The sequence below is a fragment of the Anomaloglossus baeobatrachus genome, chromosome 2 (genome assembly GCF_048569485.1).
Source record: "Anomaloglossus baeobatrachus isolate aAnoBae1 chromosome 2, aAnoBae1.hap1, whole genome shotgun sequence".
In the NCBI taxonomy this organism is placed as follows: Eukaryota; Metazoa; Chordata; class Amphibia; order Anura; family Aromobatidae; genus Anomaloglossus; species Anomaloglossus baeobatrachus.
Window position 1 is genome coordinate 392486020 of NC_134354.1, and position 14020 is coordinate 392500039.

A 14020-nucleotide genomic window follows, 5' to 3' on the forward strand; every position below is an offset into this window, starting at 1 on the left:
TGGCCGGCACGTTCACCAGACTTGACCCCAATAGATTTTTCTTTTGGGGAGTACTTAAGGACAACGTTTATAGTCGAAAACCAAAAAGTGTCAGTGATTGGAAAAATTACATAAGAGATGCATTTCAAGAAATTAATACCCAAAGAGACTTATGCAAAAATGTTTGTCGAAGCGAAAGAGGCAGACTTCAAAGCTGTGCAAATTGTAATGGAAAACAGTTTGAGCACCTACGTTGATAAAATTTAAGGGCTTTTGTATTATTGTTCACAATTAAATGTATTTGGCAATGTTATGCTTGTGTTAGGAAATATAATATTATATATAAATCAAAATAAATGTTATTATTTTCAGTCCACCTACTTTTTGACCACCCTGTATATTGACTAGAATGAAATACATTTCTATAAACTGGAATTCCCCATTGGTGTACTATATATCTAATCAGTAGATTTCTATAATTTGAGACTTATGAACAGTATAACCCATCATGTATTAGGAATCAACAGTTGCATCACTATTTTTCTATCTGAGATCCCAGTGAATTCAATATAAAGTATGAAAAAACTATACTGACTATTCTTTCAATGAATGGAATATTGTATATACTATAGTCATGGATATTACATTAGAATAGTTTTAAAATCTAATATTAGATTTCATTATTTTGCACTATTCAAAAAGATTGAAGCCATATTTGTAAAGAATATTTCTTTTTACCTATTTGTAAGACTTTTTTAATGGAAAACCTTATTTTAATTGCATTAAAACAAGCTAGGTCTTTATTCTGCATAATATACGGTTGTCTTATGACACTATGGGACCTTGATTACCATTTGACTTGATTGCAATAAGACTATTTTTACAAGTCCTGTGAAGAAGCAATTATCCTAATGAATAGGGGCATTGGTGTGCCATAACCTGCTGAAAGCTATATTTTTAAAATTCTTGTAAGTTGTAAGTTATTGACTGATATTTAGCAGAACTTGTGTGCATTTATAATGCAATAAATGTAAGTATATAGAATGCTATCCATCGTATAGTAAAATAAAAAAATTCAAAGCAGTTGTCTACTATGCAGTATGATGTACAGTCATTGCCGAAAGTCTTGACACCCTTGAAATTGTTCCAGAAAATGAAGTATTTCTACCAGAAAATTATAACACTTACACGTGTTTGTCATACATGTTTATTTCCTTTGTGTGTATTTGAACAAAAAAAAAAAGAAAGAAAAAAAGGTAAATTGGGCTGGACAAAATTGTTGGCACCTTCCCCTCAACTTAATATTTGGTTGCACAACCTTTGATATATAACTGCAACCAATCGCCTCTTCCATAAGAACAAACAAGCTTCTTACACCTCTCATCTGTAATTTTTCACCACTCTTCTTTTACAAACTCCTCCTGGTCTGTCATATTTGAAGGTCTTCTCCCAGTAGCAATTTTACAGTCTCTCCACAGGTGTTCAATGGGATTTAGATCCGGAGTCATTGCTGCCACTTCAAAGCTCTCCAGTGCATTGTTTCCAACCATTTCTGGATGCTTCTTGAAGTATGTTTGGGGTCATTGTGCTGCTGGAAGATGCATGACGTAGGACGCAATTATGTCCGATTTGCCTTTTTTTCTTTTCGTGCTGTTCCAACACACACAAAGGATATAAACAGCTGTATGACAAAATGTTCCTGGAGAAATACTTCATTTTCTGGAACAAGTTTAAGGGTACAAATGCTTTCGGCCACAACTTTATGTGCTGTGCTTGTTTGATGTGTATGCTGTGCTTGTATGATGTTTCTGATGTGTATGTGTGACGCCCTAGCCTATCAGGTCGTCACAGGGTATTGTGCAATCTGCCCTTCTGTACCGTATCCACATCCTCCTTGGTTACAGGTCCCTGAAATTTGGTGTTGCTAAGAACAAGCTAATCAAAACTCCTAGAAACACTCTGCACCACACCCACCAGACACACCAATGGGTAGCCTTAAGGGAATAAGCCCGTCCACTTGGGGGGTTGGTTAGGGAGGGTCAGGAGTGTCAGGAGTAGTCAGTTGTGTGCTAACTCTTGTGAGGAGAGGTCACAAGTCAGTTGGAGGATGTTAGGAGCTGGGCTCTTCAGTTACTAGTTGGCAGACGTTGGTCTGCGCCTCGTAGGAGCTGGAACCCCGGTCGCAGGGATCGTGTCAAGGGGCACGGAACTGCCAAGAAGGGCAGCCGGCAGCCTTGAGCAATCTCCGGGCAGGGGCCAGGGCACGGCGGGGTACGAGGACCCTAGGCCGGGAAGTAGCTTCAAGTGTCCTGGTAATTTACCCGACGAGGGCGAAGACTTCAAGATTCGTCCTTCACCCACTCCAAAATCGGGGTACTAGCGCAACAAGGGGGATAGGACTTTCCCAATGCACAGTCTAGAAAATCCCAAGTGTGAACCCTGAGAACAAGTTCACTCCGTTAGCCATACGCGTGAGCGGGACCCGACTAGTTCTATACTACAGGGGCCAACCAGTAAAGAAAGTGCCAAGGGAAAGGTCACAGGCTAACAAGCAACACCATCGGGCACGGGATCCAAGCGTGCTCCCTCCCTGCTACAGTAGTGCTCAGAATTTCAGTTTACAAGTTGTCGGTGTCAGCGTTATTGGACTGAGTGAGTACGCAGTGACCCTTTCCTCCACAACGGCATCCCCCCTCTCACCATCACTGAGCCCCAGGGCATTATCCCCCTACCCACGGAGGGGTTAAACACCTGGCTGCCATTCCATTGCCACCGGGCGCTCCCAACAGCAGCAGTGGTACTCCACCTTACCACACACCATGGCTTGCGTCACGAACTCTAAACACAAAAATCCCCTGTAAATACCCCCCTTTTATTTTGAGTGTCCGGAGACCCCTCGAGCCACCGTGGATCCGGATCCGAACAGTCTCGGCTGCTGTCGCTGGGGCGGTACATATGTTGTAATTGTCTGATGTGTGTGCTTGATTGTGTGAGGGTCTTCTGCGTACAATGCAATTGTCTGATATATCTCATATGTGTGCGGTGCTTATGGGATGTGTCCTATGTGTGCACTGTGCTTGTATCATGTGTCTGATGTATGCACTGCACTTGTGTGATGTGTGGGCTGTGCTTGTGTGACATGTCTGATTTATGTACTGTGCTTGTGTGATATTTCACATATGTGCTTCTGTCATGTGTCTTCAATGTGTTTTTGGGTTTGATGTGTATGCTGTGCTTGTGTGATATGTCTGATTTATGTGCTGTGCTTGTGTGATATGTCTGATTTATGCACTGTACTTGTGTGATGTGTCATATGTGTGCACTATGCTTGTGTGATATATCTGATGTGTGCATTGTACTTGTGTGATGTCTGTGCTGTGCTTGTGTGACATATCTGATTTATGCACTGTACTTGTGTGATGTGTCATATGTGTGTGAAGTGTGGCCGACATTGCTCCATTTCTCCACTTCCCTTTCTCACTCCAGTGTTGTGCATGTCCGCCACCCCGTCGCCAGTCACTGTCATAGACATCGTACTTTGGCAACACACCACAGAAACAGTTTTCCTTGAACTCAAACTTAACTTTTTTATTCAGCATACAAGCTTTCTGGGAGACATATTCATAACACATTTCAATCTTCATATTAACCTTCCTAGGACAGACATGCCACCTTCTCCGGTGTTACTGTTCTGCTGCCACTGCTCAGTAGACTAACCTTCTGTCCAGCCCTCGCTGTGGGCAATATTCCTCCAGCAGTCGAGTCTGACTTCTATGGTCCCCATCTCTTGCAGCCGTGCCCATAGGAAACAATGGAGGATACTTCCTGAAGGCCTGGGCAAACTCTGGAACAGAGCTTGTGGTCGCGGGACCTCCTGTGCAGCTCACTATTCCAGCTTCACTAAACTGAACTGAACTGCTTTTCTTGCTCTGTTTGCAATTACAACCTTTCCTCCACCCACTGTGCTCTGTCTCCCCAGTTACCCATGTATCGATATCCAGCTGGTCTGCTAACATCCTGCACATCCTATTGCTAAGGCTACTTTCACACTTGTGTTGGACGGCTTCCGTTGCTATCCGCAGCCTTGAGGAATTATCGTAACCGTTGCAGGAAACCGGTATATGCCTCATAGACTTCTATTAGCTATGGATAGCAACGGATGGTCTTGCATTGCATCCGCCCTGCGGCGCATCAGTTGTTTTGACGCTGACCGTCAGTGACCGTCGGGCGGATGGAACGCTGCATGTAGCGTTTTTCTGCACTTCAAAAAAACGCAACCTGCAGGATTCCGTTGGCATCCGTTGTTTTTATAATGGACGCCTATGGTGGCGGATTCCGTTAGAATCCGTCATTTGACGGATTCCGTTAACGCATCCATCTTTACACAACTGCGCATGCTCAGATGTGTAAAGTCAAGGAAAAAAAACCTATAACGGATTGCGTTATTTTGTACAATCCGTAGCATCCGTTGTGCCACTATATGCAACGCATCCGTTGCATCCGTCACACAACGCAATGCTACGGATCCCGTCCAACGCAAAACTATCCTAACTCTCTATAAATACACTATTAACCACTGAACTGTCTGCACTTGTCCTACACTAATCTATGCAAGTTGCTAAGTACTCCTATCATCCACTCCAGCACGCTTGTTTCCCTACATGCCTACAATAAACATTCTATCTAAAATCCTTACCTAATGATTATTAACTGCAGTTCTATCATATTAATACTCTACCTATCTTACCTATTAGTTCTTATCTCTAATACTCCTGGCTGACATGGCACAAGAGGCCAAGTGACCAGTGTTCAAGAACTTTTTTGTTTAAAACGTGCATGGTTCTGTTTTTACATCACCCCCTACTTTATATTTGCAATGGTGTCTGAGACGTCCTAACTATTGTTAAGTTATTTTAAAAGGAATATTTCAAAATAAAGCTGAAAGAAAATTTTTTATTAACACCCTGGTGTGTGAGCTGGATCCATTTTTGTATCACTCAAGTCTCCATTACTACGCCTCAGGGGTGAGCTGACTTTCCTTTTCTTGATACAAGAGGCCAATCTCCATTTACATTACACATTGTTTGCATTATAATATACACATGGGGAATACACCTACATATTGGAGGTGTCTGTTCTCTGTAATAATATCATGTAATAAAAAGCATAAATACACAGACACTAGAGGATGCCAGCTGATGCACCTGTGGCACTCCTGAGGTTTCAGTCGCCACAGGGTACTGCACCTCACTTAAGGTGCAGTATTCATCTTGGGTAAGGCGGGGGATAATCACCGGTGTATCTACATTTCACTTTACACACAGCTTAGGTACCTTCTCACTGGCGATTGGACTTGGGTAGGCTGGGGGGGTGGCCATCACGAGGCATGGGACTTTCCTGGGCACTAGAACAACCACCTGGGTGGCGGGAACCACTTGGGGTAGAAGTAGGAGCAACCCTTACACAATCTTAAGTCAAGTCGGGACTACAGTTCTGGCAACACAATACCACTTTCTTCCTTCTTCTTCATGGAGCCTGAGGCTTGGAGCAAGACGCTCAGCCTAGGTTCCTCATTTCTAAAGGGACAACCCATGGGAAAGGACACTTTCAAATACCGGTGACTACCTCTAACTTATCCAGGATCGGCTTGAACCCATAATGGCAGAGACCGGCACCTCCGGCAACCCACGGACAGTGAGTAAAGACCTTGAACCGCAACTACTGTGTCCGCCCTTCATTGCTGGAACCGCCACTCCACACTTCGGCTCCAACGGCCACTACTACCTCCATCATCCTCCCTGGGGCCTAGCTTCACCTGCGGGAAGCTGAACCATCCTAGCTGTGACACCATCCACCCCAGAGGACAGCGACTGCAGCGGCAACTAATCCCTGGCCGCATACCACAACTGGCATCACGAGCATACATCTCGGGTAAGAGGTGGTTAATCACCGGTGTTTCCACATTTCACTTTACACACAGTTTAGGTACCTTCTCACTGGGGATTGGACTAGGGTAGGCTGGGGGGCACTCCGCGCTTCGGCACCAACAGTCACTACTGCCTCCATCATCCTTCCTGGGGCCTAGCTTCACCTGCAGGAAGCTGAACCATCCTAGCTGCGACACCATCCGGCCCAGAGGACAGCGACCACAGTGGCGGCTAATCCCTGGCCGCATACCGCAGGTGGCATCACGAGACAACTACTACTCCCAACCTCCAAAAATCCCTTCATCCTCATCATCTCCATCCTCCATCCTCCACCCACCTCGGGGCCATGAAGCCGGGCAGGGCCACCCGTGACATTCCAGACCCGACATCACCGGCCCGGCGACAAGTATTTTAACCCCTGCCCCGTTGCTGCTACACATCCACCAGCTCTGCTACATCGCTGGCACAGCAATGTACTAATATATATATTCAACATTAAAACTATTTATATCACAGTACTGTACATTAGGGGAAACACTGTATCTTAGGAGGTGAAGTGAATCGACCACCTCCTCCATGTGCACTGTGCTTGTGTGATATGTCACATGTGTGCATTGTACTTGTGTGATGTGTGTGCTGTGCTTGTGTGACATGTCTGATTTATGCACTGTGTTTGTGTGATATGTGCTTGTATAATATTTCAGATGTGTGTGCTGTGCCCGTGTGATGGGTCTGATGTGTGCACTGCTCCAGTTCTGCCTCTCTGTCACTTCACTAGTGATATTACCAATACAAAACACATTAAATTGCAGTTAATTACTAAGCTCAACATCTTGTGCCGTATGCCTTGGCATAACTCAGTAGTTGGGTGCAGTCATGTTTGTTGTAGTTGATATGTCACCACTGCAGCCTGTCAACAAAGACTAAAGGCCGCTTTACACGCTACGACATCGCTAAAGCGATGTTGTTGGGGTCATGGAATTTGTGATGCACATCCGGCCATGTTAGCGATGTCGTTGCGTGTGACACCTATGAGCGATTTTAAATCGTCTCAAAAACATGCAAAATCGCTAATCGGTGACATGCCCCCCTATTCCCACTTATCGTTGCTGCTGCAGGTACGATATTGTTTGTCGTTCCTGCGGCAGCACACATCACTATGTGTGACACCGCAGGAACGAGGAACCTCACCTTACCTGCGGCCGCCCGCAATGAGGAAGGAAGGAGGTGGCGGGATGTTTGCTCCGCTCATCTCCGCCCCTCTGCTTTGATTGGGTGCCCGCTTAGTGACGTTGCTGTGACGCCGAACGAACCGCCCCCTTAGAAAGGAGGCGGTTCGCGAGTCACAGCGACGTCGCTAGGCAGGTAAGTAGTGTGACGGGTCCACTCGATTTTGTGCGCCACGGGCAGTGATTTGCGCGTTACGCACAAACAATGGGGGCGGGTACGCATGCTAGCAATCTTGCTAGCGAGATCGCAGCGTGTAAAGCGGCCTTAAGGAAGAGGCATTCCTGGAATCGGTAAGGAGGAGTAATTCTCATTTTATTATTTTTCATTAAATTAAAATATAGAACCCCCTTAAGGGGACCCATGCACAACAGGGCCCTTTAATTTCAGTATATGCCCCTATATTCATGTATTATGAATTACAAAGAACTTATCATAAATTCATGAAATCTAGAGCACAAGATTTATTTGAAAAGTAAAGAATGGCTCTGTGCAGGTCAATCAAATAAGTCTAGCAAACTTTTTTAACATACTCACCTTATGGTCATAGGCTTTTAATTTATCATATGGTTTAAAGACGTTTTTTGGGGCTTTAAAATGTGCCATTACTATTTGATCAATGAGGGTTCAGCCTCTAGGACTCAATCAGTACAAAAAAGCATGTTTCAATTAGTGATAAGTGAGGGTGCTTGTCACTGCTCGATACTCGATCAAGAATGGAGTGAGCAGACATGCTTTTTAATTGATTCAGTATTGCGTGTGCACAAGAGCCAGGCTCGAGTCCCCGCCCCACATTTTGTGGCTTTTTTTTACAGCCAGTCAACATGCAAGGATTGGCTGCCATACACGGTATTCCATAGCCATGTTGGCTACTGGCATTACTGTGATTCCCCGTCCATATCGGCTCTTGCATAAGACCTGGGGGCATGATGCTCATCATACTGCAGTTCACGCGCACTTGATCTAGGAGGGAGAGCTTAGATTATAGCTGGCAAATAGACAGGGTTTTTTAGCTTACAGTCCTTCTATACTTATACTGCTGCTGAAAAATAAAATCAAAAGTCCTTTTCAGGGCTAAATCCAGCCCTTTCATATAGTAATACCACTGTTACATGCAGTCACTGTAGGGATAGCTGCTGGAGGAGGTAGAGTTTAAATAACAGCAGGCATATAGTCAGGGTTTATTGCCTTATAGTCATTCTATTCTCATACTGATGCTGTAACCTAAAATCAAATGTTTTTTTCATGGCTAATTACTGTCTTTATTCTAGAAAACTTACTGTTACTTTCATTGAGTGTTGCAATAGCTGCTGGAGGGGGTAGAGTTTAGACTATAGCAGGTATATAGGCAGGGTCTATTGCATTACAGGCCTTCTATACTTATACTGCTGCTGCAACCTCAAACCAAAAGACCTTTACAGGGCTAAATACTGTCCTTTATTTTAGTAAAACCACTGTTACCTGCATTGAGTGTAGAGTAAGTGCTGGAGGAGGGAGAGCCTAGATTAGTGCAGGCAGGGTCTTTTGCCTTGCAGATGTTCTATACCTATACTGCTGCTGCAACCTGAAACCAAAAGTCCTTTTCAGGTCTAATTACTGTCATTTCTTGGAGTAAAACTACTGTTACCTCCATTCATTTTAGGGATAGGTGCTGGAGGATAGTTTGGGATTAGAGCAGGCATATAAGCAGGATTTAGTGCCTTCCTCCTATTTTACGGACTGACAATAAAACATACAATACTAAAGATAAAAGGAATTTTAAAGGAAAAAATGTTAGGAAACATTATTTCCTGTATAATAATTTGTATATAAGCAAGATTAAAAAGAGAAAAACAAACAAACACTTCCTCTAACCCTCAATATACAGCCCATGTATCATCCTATTTACTCATTGCCTATGACTACAGTAGATAACAGTGTAAAGGAGGAAAAAAACTTTGATTCACTCTGTATTAGACAGAAAGATGGCCTCATACAAATTCAATTAAAACTATTAGGTAGTGAGCCTCCTAGATTCATAAATGAGCCTAAGGGCTGCCAAAAAGTAGAAGGAGGAACTACAATACACCTAGAAAGACACATAGAGGAGGACTTATGAAAAAAAAAAATGTCCCCATTTTTAAGGAGTGGGACTTCTAGACTAGTAAAGCCTGTGCATTAAATGCAAGGGGTGAAAAACATTGACCCTTTGGGGGTTTTACATCTACTAGAAGTTTACATACACTTTCTTAAAAGACAGATATGAATGTTTTTCCTAACTATCAGACATGCAATCACAATACATTACTTTGGCCTCCTATTGAATTCAATAGGCTCGGTACGTTTGGTGAACATTAGGAGGCTCGGTAAAGATCAGCGAACCGAACTTTGAAAGGTTTGTTTATCTCAAGTCATGAACTACATGAAACATCTGACCTCTGTAATTGCAAAGAAAGGTTTCTCTTCCAAATGTTAAGTTCTGGTTTTCTACACTGTGTGCAGAATTATTAGGCAAATGAGTATTTTGATCACATGATACTTTTTATACATGTTGTCCTACTCCAACCTGTATAGGCTTGAGAGCCAACTACCAATTAAGTAAGTCAGGTGATGTGCATCTCTGTAATGAGGAGGGGTGTGGTGTAATGTCATCAACACCCTATATAAGGTGTGCTTAATTATTAGACAACTTCCTTTCCTTTGGCAAAATGGGTCAGAAGAGAGATTTGACGGGCTCTGAAAAATCCAAAATTGTGAGTTGTCTTGCAGAGGGATGCAGCAGTCTTGAAATGACCAAACTTTTGAAGCGTGATCACCGAACAATCAAGCGTTTTATGGCAAATAGCCAACAGGAGCGCAAAAAGCGTGTTGGGCAAAAAAGGTGAAAAATAACTTCACATGAATTGAGGAAAATCAAGCGTGAAGCTGCCAAGATGCCATTTGCCACCAGTTTGGCTATATTTCAGAGCTGCCATGTTACTGGAGTATCAAAAAGCATAAGGTCTACCATACTCAGGGACATGGCCAAGGTAAGGAAGGCTGAAAAACGACCACCTTTGAGAAACATAAGATAAAACATCAAGACTGGGCCAAAAAATATCTTAACCCTAGAATGCATACCTGGGGCCTCGCAGGCCTTCTAGGTCATTTGTTTTCTATGGTAGATTGAATTGCTTGCGTGTTCTAGGGTTAAGACTGATTTTTCAAAGGTTTAATGGACTGATGAAATGAGAGTGACTCTTGATTGGACAGATGGATGAGCCAGAGGCTGGATCAGTAAAGGGCAGAGAGCTCCACTCCGACTCAGACACCAGCAAGGTGGAGCTGGGGTACTGGTATGGGCTGGTATCATCAAAGATGAACTTGTGGGACCTTTTTGAGTTGAGGATGGAGTGAAGATCAACTCCCAGACCTACTGCCAGTTTCTGGATGACAACTTCTTCAAGCAGTAATACAAGCAAAAGTCGGTATCATTCAAGAAAAACATGATTTTCATGCAGGACAATGCTCCATCACATGCATCCAACTACTCCACAGCATGGCTGGCCAGTAAAGGTCTAAAAGATGAAAAAATAATGACATGGCCCCCTTGTTCACCTGATCTGAACACCATAGAGAACCTGTAGTCCCTCATAAAATGTGAGATCTACAAGGAGGGAAAACAGTACACCTCTCGGAACAGTGTCTGGGAGGCTGGGGTGGCTGCTGCACGCAATGTTGATCATAAACAGATCAAGCAACTGACAATCTATGGATGGTAGACTGTTGAGTGTCATCGTAAAGAAAGGTGGATATATTGGTCACTAATTTTTGGGGGTTTTGTTTTTGCATGTCAGAAATGTTTATTTCTAAATTTTGGGCAGTGATATTGGATTACCTGATGAAAATAAACAAGTGAGATGGGAATATATTTGGTTTTTATTAAGTTGCCTAATAATTCTGCACAGTAATAGTTACCTGCACAAACAGATATCTTCCTAAGATAGCCAAATCTAAAAACATCCCGCTCCAACTTCCAAAAATATTAAGCTTTGATATTTCTGAGTCTTTTGGGTTGATTGAGAACATAGTTGTTGATCAATAATAAAAAAAAATCCTCTGAAATACAACTTGCCTAATAATTCTGCACACGGTGTATTGTATCAAATACTTATTTCATGCACTAAAATTAAAATTAATTATTTAAAAAGCATACAATGTGGCTTTTTGTTTTTTTGGGGGGATTCTATCCGTTACAGTTTTTACAGACCTCTCCATTCTATGTAGGTGGGAAAACATGCCAAATTGGCAATGTATCAAATACTTATTTTCCCCACTGTATATTTATTGTTTAAAAAAAGTGCATGTATGTGATAAGCTTGTAGGGAAAAATATATTTAGAGTTGATTGGAGAATTATAGTATAACAAGGGTATACATGAAATTAGGTATAGTTCGAATATACAGTAATATGAATGATGATATATTATGAATATAAAAGATGATTGCATACAATAAACATACAAGAAAATACCTTTTGGAGAGTTCGGGAGCATTTGTGATGTGCCACAAATACAAGGGTAGAAAGTAAAAAAAAGAAAGGAAAAGAGTAAGTACATACAGAAGTGAACTACATGGGTGACCCTGAGGTCAAATCAGCTAGAGTGAGCATAAAAAAATAAACGAGAACAGGAATGGTCAAAAAGAAAAGTTGAGAAGGGAAACACAAAATGTATCTCTCCCCAAAAAGCATAAAAAATTATACTAAGAAAAGTGGGCAAAATGAAACTAAAGTCCATGACGTCATGCAAGGTTGTAGGCTTCCCGACATGCTAAGAGACCCAGGTCAGGTTCACAAGATACTGTACATGCTATGCTCACCTATTTGTAGGCACTCCTCACAGTGTGTGCGCCTGGTAGCTGCTCCCTGATGCGCTGCCTGAGCACCATATTTAAAGATTTCCCACTTACTTTGCCTTAGAAGTGCATAGTTATAACCCTGCTATGCTGCCTAAGGCTGCTTTCACACCTCCGGTTTTAGCAGAGCCGGCCAATCCGGCTCTAAAACCTATGCAACGGATGCGGCGACAATACCGCATCCTTTGCATAAGGTTTTGACATGCGGCCCGTCCGTTTTTTGCCACTTGCGGCACGCTACTGAGCATGCGCAGTGGAAAAAAACGCATGCGGCGGCCGGATGCGGTGTTTGCCGCAGGACGCGGCATGCATTGCAAATCGCACTGCATCGGCCGGATGCGGCGCGATGCAGTTTTTTTTTTGCCGGACAAAAAAACGTGCCAGGCAACGTTCCATCCGGCCGCCACATCAGCTAAATCTGCCGCATGCGGCAAAAACCGGACCGAACGCAAGCCCATGCGGCACAATCCGGCACTAATGAAAGTCTATGCAAAAAAAAAACGCAACCGGCGGCAAAAAAAAAACGGTTGCGGTTTTTCTGCAAAGCGCCGGATTGTGCCGCACAGGAAAAAACGGATGTGTGAAAGCAGCCTAAGCAGCACATACTAGAGAAGTCCCAAATGCCAGGGAATTAAAACTCAGTCCATGGTAAGCAATCATGTAAATTAGTTGATGCCTATTTAAATAGATCATAGATCTTTTCACCTGACTCATTCTGTTTCTAAGGGTGAGAACGCACTTTGCGTTTTTGCCTGCGTTTTAGGTGCTCTTTAGGTCCGTTTTGAGAAGCACCTTTTTCATGCCAAAAGGCATTTGTTTTGATTTCCCAGCAAAGTCTATGGAAAATGGGGATTTCTAGACCCCACTTTGCGTTTTAAAACACTGCGTTTAATTTGCATATTTTGTGGCAAAAACCATGCGTTCAAAGAAGCAGCATGTCAGTTGTTTTTGCCATTTTAAGTGCGTTTTGCTAACATTGAATTCAATGAGAAATGGCAAAAACCAAGATTCCAGCAAATTCCTGCGTTTTACCTGCTTTTCCAGTGCAGTAAACATGCGTTTTGGACTTCAAAAACGAATGCTTTTTGGAAATTAAAATAATGATTTCATATGTCCCTTTACACACACACATAGTCCGACAATTAAAAATAAGAATATGAATAAATTATTGCTATTTTTCCATTAAATATCATATTACCGCTATAATTTCATTAAATTAATCTATTTTCATTATTTTTCACAAAAATATAGATTTGTTTCTTTTTTTCCAATTTTTTCATTGAGTTTGACAATTTAAACTTTATCTAGCATGACTCCGGAATGTCTGACTGAAGGCCTTTGACCTTCCCCAACAACCCCCTACCCCCCTAGGGTTCTTATCTAAAATAAACACAAACACTGTGTGACGTTGGAATATAAAGGCCACAGCAGCCCCATTTATTCATAACATAAACATCAGCCATGTAACAGTACAACTCTTCATTGAAGAACCCGAAAAGGAAGGGGGGGGTACCTGAAGGTTAACCAAAATGTTCTTTGCAACATCAGCCTGTCTCCTGGCCCTCAGCCGCAACACACCGACTCGAGAGCCCAAGCCAGATGTTGCCCCCACTATGTCCCGCTGAGACTCAACCCAGCAAGGACCCGTTTACCAAACAATTGCACCGCTAGAGGTAACCCGCTCCGGCACTGGGTTCCGTCCTCTCCTCTGTGCAAACCCCCACCTTCAGACACCCCCCTCCTTTCCGCCGCTGCGACAAATACGATCTTCCTTCTTGTCTTCATCGATGTCGAATCCACAATTAGGGCGGGCGGGCGGGAACGATTCCAGTCACCGTCCAGGTAGGAATGACCCACCCCCCCTCTGACCTGCCCTATATACTACCCCCTATAGCCACCACCCCCTGACCAATCAAACTGACCCCTGATCCTAACTGCCCCTTAGCACCACCCCCAAATTTCGCGCCCAAACTGACTTTCTCCATTAACCCCTTGTTAACCCTCTGGCCTGGC